This window comes from Mytilus trossulus, unplaced genomic scaffold (assembly GCF_036588685.1).
Source record: "Mytilus trossulus isolate FHL-02 unplaced genomic scaffold, PNRI_Mtr1.1.1.hap1 h1tg001091l__unscaffolded, whole genome shotgun sequence".
In the NCBI taxonomy this organism is placed as follows: Eukaryota; Metazoa; Mollusca; class Bivalvia; order Mytilida; family Mytilidae; genus Mytilus; species Mytilus trossulus.
This window is the reverse complement of record NW_026963642.1, coordinates 1-7500: the sequence shown is the minus strand read 5'-3', so window position 1 is coordinate 7500 and position 7500 is coordinate 1.

The window sequence follows — 7500 nt, the reverse complement described above, 5'->3', positions numbered from 1 at the left end:
TCCAGGCCGGCAAACTATACCCTCGGTAAAAAAATTTTACGAGGGTGAAATTTTCATCGTGGTGTCGCACGTTAGACGCGGACAGGCTACCGCGGGTCTCTCGATCATCCAGGCCGGCAAACTATACCCTCGGTAAAAATTTTTTACGAGGGTGAAATTTTCATCGTGGTGTCGCACGTTAGACGCGGACAGGCTACCGCGGGTCTCTCGATCATCCAGGCCGGCAAACTATACCCTCGGTAAAAATTTTTTACGAGGGTGAAATTTTCATCGTGGTGTCGCACGTTAGACGCGGACAGGCTACCGCGGGTCTCTCGATCATCCAGGCCGGCAAACTATACCCTCGGTAAAAATTTTTTACGAGGGTGAAATTTTCATCGTGGTGTCGCACGTTAGACGCGGACAGGCTACCGCGGGTCTCTCGATCGTCCAGGCCGGCAAAGTATACCCTCGGTAAAAAAAATTTTACGAGGGTGAAATGTTCATCGGGAAGCCGCACGTTAGACGCGGACAGGCTACCGCGGGTCTCTCGACCATCGAGGCCGTCTGACTATACCCTCGGTAAAAAAAAATTACAAGGCTGAAATGTTCATCGGGAAGCCGTACGGTAGACGCAGGCAAGCTACTGCGGGTCTCTCGACCATCGAAGGCCGTCTGACTACACCCTCGGTAAAAAAATTTTACAAGGCTGAAATGTTCATCGGGAAGCCGTACGTTAGACGCAGGCAAGCTACCGCGGGTCTCTCGACCATCGAAGGCCGTCTGACTATACCCTCGGTAAAAAAAAATTACAAGGCTGAAATGTTCATCGGGAAGCCGTACGGTAGACGCAGGCAAGCTACTGCGGGTCTCTCGACCATCGAAGGCCGTCTGACTACACCCTCGGTAAAAAAAATTTACAAGGCTGAAATTTTCATCGGGAAGCCGCACGATAGACGCAGGCAGGCTACCGCGGGTCTCTCGACCATCGAGGCCGTCTAACTATACCCTCGGTAAAAAAAATTCACAAGGCTGAAATGTTCATCGGGAAGCCGCACGTTAGACGAGGCAGGCTACCGCGGGTCTCTCGACCATCGAGGCCTTCAAACTATACCCTCGGTAAAAAAAAATTTCACAAGGGTGAAATGTTCATCGGGAAGGCGCACGTTAGACGCAGGCAGACTACCGCGGGTCTCTCGACCATCGAGGCCTTCAAACTATACCCTCGGTAAAAAAAAAATTTTTACAAGGGTGAAATTTTCATCGGGAAGGCCGCACGTTAGACGCAGGCAGGCTACCGCGGGTCTCTCGACCATCGAGGCCGTCTAACTATACCCTCGGTAAAAAAAATTTACAAGGCTGAAATCTTCATCGGGAAGCCGCACGTTAGATGCGGACAGGCTACCGCGGGTCTCTCGACCATCGAGGCCGTCTAACTATACCCTCGGTAAAAAAATTTTACGAGGCTGAAATTTTCATCGGGAAGCCGCACGTTAGACGAGGCAGGCTACCGCGGGTCTCTCGACCATCGAAGCCGTCTAACTGTACCCTCGGTAAAAAAAAATTTCACAAGGCTGAAATTTTCATCGGGAAGCCGCACGTTAGACGCAGGCAGGCTACCGCGGGTCTCTCGACCATCGAGGCCGTCTAACTATACCCTCGGTAAAAAAAATTTACAAGGCTGAAATGTTCATCGGGAAGCCGCACGTTAGACGCAGGCAGGCTACCGCGGGTCTCTCGACCATCGAGGCCGTCTAACTATACCCTCGGTAAAAAAATTTTACAAGGCTGAAATTTTCATCGGGAAGCCGCACGTTAGACGCGGACAGGCTACCGCGGGTCTCTCGACCATCGAGGCCTTCAAACTATACCCTCGGTAAAAAAATTTTACGAGGGTGAAATTCTCATCGTGGTGTCGCACGTTAGACGCGGACAGGCTACCGCGGGTCTCTCGATCATCCAGGCCGGCAAACTATACCCTCGGTAAAAAAAATTTACGAGGGTGAAATTCTCATCGTGGTGTCGCACGTTGGACGCGGACAGGCTACCGCGGGTCTCTCGATCATCCAGGCCGGCAAACTATACCCTCGGTAAAAAAATTTTACGAGGGTGAAATTTTCATCGCGGTGTCGCACGTTAGACGCGGACAGGCTACCGCGGGTCTCTCGATCATCCAGGCCGGCAAACTATACCCTCGGTAAAAAAATTTTACGAGGGTGAAATTTTCATCGTGGTGTCGCACGTTAGACGCGGACAGGCTACCGCGGGTCTCTCGACCATCGAGGCCTTCAAACTATACCCTCGGTAAAAAAATTTTACGAGGGTGAAATTTTCATCGTGGTGTCGCACGTTAGACGCGGACAGGCTACCGCGGGTCTCTCGACCATCGAGGCCTTCAAACTATACCCTCGGTAAAAAAATTTTACGAGGGTGAAATTTTCATCGTGGTGTCGCACGTTAGACGCGGACAGGCTACCGCGGGTCTCTCGACCATCGAGGCCTTCAAACTATACCCTCGGTAAAAAATTTTTACGAGGGTGAAATTTTCATCGGGCAGCCGCACGTTAGACGCAGGCAGGCTACCGCGGGTCTCTCGACCATCGAGGCCGTCAAACTATACCCTCGGTAAAAAAATTTTACGAGGGTGAAATTTTCATCGGTCAGCCGCACGTTAGACGCGGACAGGCTACCGCGGGTCTCTCGACCATCGAGGCCTTCAAACTATACCCTCGGTAAAAAAATTTTACGAGGGTGAAATTTTCATCGGGCAGCCGCACGTTAGACGCAGGCAGGCTACCGCGGGTCTCTCGACCATCGAGGCCGTCAAACTATACCCTCGGTAAAAAAATTTTACGAGGGTGAAATTTTCATCGGTAAGCCGCACGTTAGATGCGGACATGCTACCGCGGGTCTCTCGACCATCGAGGCCTTCAAACTATACCCTCGGTAAAAAAATTTTACGAGGGTGAAATTTTCATCGGGCAGCCGCACGTTAGACGCAGGCAGGCTACCGCGGGTCTCTCGACCATCGAGGCCGTCAAACTATACCCTCGGTAAAATTTTTTTACGAGGGTGAAATTTTCATCGGTAAGCCGCACGTTAGATGCGGACAGGCTACCGCGGGTCTCTCGACCATCGAGGCCTTCAAACTATACCCTCGGTAAAAAAAAATTTACAAGGGTGAAATTTTCATCGGGAAGCCGCACGATAGACGCAGGCAGGCTACCGTGGGTCTCTCGACCATCGAGGCCGTCAAACTATACCCTCGGTAAAAAAAAATTTAGAAGGGTGAAATTTTCATCGGGAAGCCGCACGTTAGACGCAGGCGAGCTACCGCGGGTCTCTCGACCATCCAGGCCGGCAAACAATACCCTCGGTAAATATTTTTTACGTGGGTGAAATTTTCATCGGGATGTCGCACGTGAGACGCGGACAGGTTACCGCGGGTCTCTCGACCATCGGCGGCCGGCCAAAGCCATAGCCTAGTCAAAAAGTGTTACAGGTTGACAATTTTTCATCGGGAAGCCGCACGTAAGAATAGTACAGCAGGTCTCTCGATGAAACGATCACATTTCATGTAACGTAACGTAACGAACGAAGGCAGGCAGGCATCGTACACCCTAACCCTAAGCCGCCTCTTGACGATGCCCGTCCCTAACCCTAACCCTAACCCTAAATTAACCCTAACCCTAACCCTAACCCTAACCCTAACCCTAACCCTAACCCTAACCCTAACCCTAACCCTAACCCTAACCCTAACCCTACCCCTACCCCTACCCCTAACCCTAACCCTAACCCTAACCCTAACCCTAACCCTAACCCTAACCCTAACCCTAACCCTAACCCTAACCCTAACCCTAAATTAACCCTAACCCTAAATTAACCCTAACCCTAACCCTAACCCTAACCCTAACCCTAAATTAACCCTAACCCTAACCCTAACCCTAACCCTAACCCTAACCCTAACCCTAACCCTAACCCTAACCCTAACCCTAACCCTAACCCTAACCCTAACCCTAACCCTAACCCTAAATTAACCCTAACCCTAAATTAACCCTAACCCTAACCCTAACCCTAACCCTAAATTAACCCTAACCCTAACCCTAACCCTAACCCTAACCCTAACCCTAACCCTAACCCTAACCCTAAATTAACCCTAACCCTAAATTAACCCTAACCCTAACCCTAACCCTAACCCTAAATTAACCCTAACCCTAACCCTAACCCTAACCCTAACCCTAACCCTAACCCTAACCCTAACCCTAACCCTAACCCTAACCCTAACCCTAACCCTAACCCTAACCCTAACCCTAACCCTAAAGCCTGTTACTTAGGCCGTGTCAGGACCCAGGCTGGCATTATTCCTCGATACGTGTAGGTACGTGGTCGGCCTGTCTGGTAGCGGGCGATCACGGGTCTCTACCGCAGGTAAAGGTACGTGGTCGGCCTTTTGCGGGCTACCGCGGGTTAAAGTCTACGTAGGGACGTGAAGACCCGCATAAGCCCGTGGTAGCCCGCTATCAGGCCGTCCACGTACACTTATACCCGCGCTAGCCCGCTGTCAGGTCGACCACGTCCCTTCTTACCCACGGTAGCTGGCTACCGAGGCCGTCGACGTTCCCTTACCTGCGATAGCCCGCTATCAGGTCGACCACGTCCCCTCCTTACCCGCGGTAGCTGGCTACCGAGGCCGTCGACGTTCCTTTGCCTGCGATGGCCCGCTATCGGGTCGACCACGTCCCCTCCTTACCCGCGGTAGCTGGCTACCGAGGCCGTCGACGTTCCTTTGCCTGCGATGGCCCGCTATCGGGTCGACCACGTCCCTTCTTACCCGCGGTAGCTGGCTACCGAGGCCGTCGACGTTCCTTTACCTGCGATAGCCCGCTATCGGGTCGACCACGTCCCTTCTTACCCGCGGTAGCTGGCTACCGAGGCCGTCGACGTTCCTTTGCCTGCGATGGCCCGCTATCGGGTCGACCACGTCCCTTCTTACCCGCGGTAGCTGGCTACCGAGCCCGTCGACGTACCTTTACCTGCGGTAGCCCGCTATCGGGTCGACCACGTCCCTTCTTACCCGCGGTAGCTGGCTACCGAGGCCGTCGACGTCCCTTTGCCTGCGGTAGCCCGCTATCGGGTCGACCACGTCCCTTCTTACCCGCGGTAGCTGGCTACCGAGGCCGTCGACGTTCCTTTACCTGCGATAGCCCGCTATCGGGTCGACCACGTCCCTTCTTATCCGCGGTAGCTGGCTACCGAGGCCGTCGACGTTCCTTTACCTGCGATAGCCCGCTATCGGGTCGACCACGTCCCTTCTTACCCGCGGTAGCTGGCTACCGAGGCCGTCGACGTACCTTTACCTGCGGTAGCCCGCTATCGGGTCGACCACGTCCCTTCTTATCCGCGGTAGCTCGCTACCGAGCCCGTCGACGTACCTTTACCTGCGGTAGCCCGCTATCGGGTCGACCACGTCCCTTCTTACCCGCGGTAGCTCGCTACCGAGGCCGTCGACGTCCCTTTACCTGCGGTAGCCCGCTATCGGGTCGACCACGTACGATGATACCCGCGGTAGCCCGCTAGCACGGCCGTCCACGTCCCTTTACCCGCGGTAGCTCGCTATCGGGTCGACCACGTACGATGATACCCGCGGTAGCCCGCTAGCACGGCCGTCCACGTCCCTTTACCCGCGGTAGCCCGCTATCGGGTCGACCACGTACGATGATACCCGCGGTAGCCCGCTAGCACGGCCGTCCACGTCCCTTTACCCGCGGTAGCCCGCTATCGGGTCGACCACGTACGATGATACCCCGCGGTAGCCCGCTAGCACGGCCGTCCACGTCCCTTTACCCGCGGTAGCCCGCTATCGGGTCGACCACGTACGATGATACCCGCGGTAGCCCGCTAGCACGGCCGTCCACGTCCCTTTACCCGCGGTAGCCCGCTATCGGGTCGACCACGTACGATGATACCCGCGGTAGCCCGCTAGCACCGCCGTCCACGTCCCTTTACCCGCGGTAGCCCGCTATCGGGTCGACCACGTACGATGATACCCGCGGTAGCCCGCTAGCACGGCCGTCCACGTCCCTTTACCCGCGGTAGCCCGCTATCGGGTCGACCACGTACGATGATACCCGCGGTAGCCCGCTAGCACGGCCGTCCACGTCCCTTTACCCGCGGTAGCTCGCTATCGGGTCGACCACGTACGATGATACCCGCGGTAGCCCGCTAGCACGGCCGTCCACGTCCCATTACCCGCGGTAGCTCGCTATCGGGTCGACCACGTACGATGATACCCGCGGTAGCCCGCTAGCACGGCCGTCCACGTCCCTTTACCCGCGGTAGCCCGCTATCGGGTCGACCACGTACGATGATACCCGCGGTAGCCCGCTAGCACGGCCGTCCACGTCCCTTTACCCGCGGTAGCTCGCTATCGGGTCGACCACGTACGATGATACCCGCGGTAGCCCGCTAGCACGGCCGTCCACGTCCCTTTACCCGCGGTAGCCCGCTATCGGGTCGACCACGTACACTGATACCCGCGGTACCTTCTCAGCCGCGGGTAAGCCCGCTGAAAAAAGATTTTTTTTTTTCCCCATTGCATGCGGTAGCACCGCTATCAGGTCGACCACGTCCCTTCTCAGCCGCGGGTAAGCCCGATGAAAAAAAAAAAAAAAAAAAAAAATTTTCCCATCGCATGCGGTAGCCCCGCTATCGAGGACGACCACGTCCCTTCACAGCCGCGGGTAAGCCCGATGAAAATTTTTTTTTTTTTTTTTTTTTTTTTTTCCCCATCGCATGCGGTAGCCCCGCTATCGAGGTCGACCACGTCCCTTCTCAGCCGCGGGTAAGCCCGATGAAAAAAAAAAAAAAAAAAAAAAAAATTCCCATCGCATGCGGTAGCCCCGCTATCGAGGACGACCACGTATCTTCTCAGCCGCGGGTAAGCCCGATGAAATTTTTTTTTTTTTTTTTTTTTTTTTTTTCCCCATCGCATGCGGTAGCCCCGCTATCGAGGTCGACCACGTCCCTTCTCAGCCGCGGGTAAGCCCGATGAAAAAAAAAAAAAAAAAAAAAATTTTCCCATCGCATGCGGTAGCCCCGCTATCGAGGACGACCACGTCCCTTCTCAGCCGCGGGTAAGCCCGATGAAAATTTTTTTTTTTTTTTTTTTTTTTTTTTTTCCCATCGCATGCGGTAGCCCCGCTATCGAGGTCGACCACGTCCCTTCTCAGCCGCGGGTAAGCCCGATGAAAAAAAAAAAAAAAAAAAAAAAAAAAAAATTCCCATCGCATGCGGTAGCACCGCTATCAGGTCGACCACGTACCTTCTCAGCCGCGGGTAAGCCCGATGAAATTTTTTTTTTTTTTTTTTTTTTCAAATGTCGAAAATTCCTTCCGGGGCCAGAACGGCACACATGTTAGGGGTCGGATGGGTAGTGGGGATCGTCGGATTGACGGGCGACCGCACCTGCCCCGGCTGTGCCGTCTTTTAAAAATTTTGAAAATTTTTGAAATCTTGGAATCC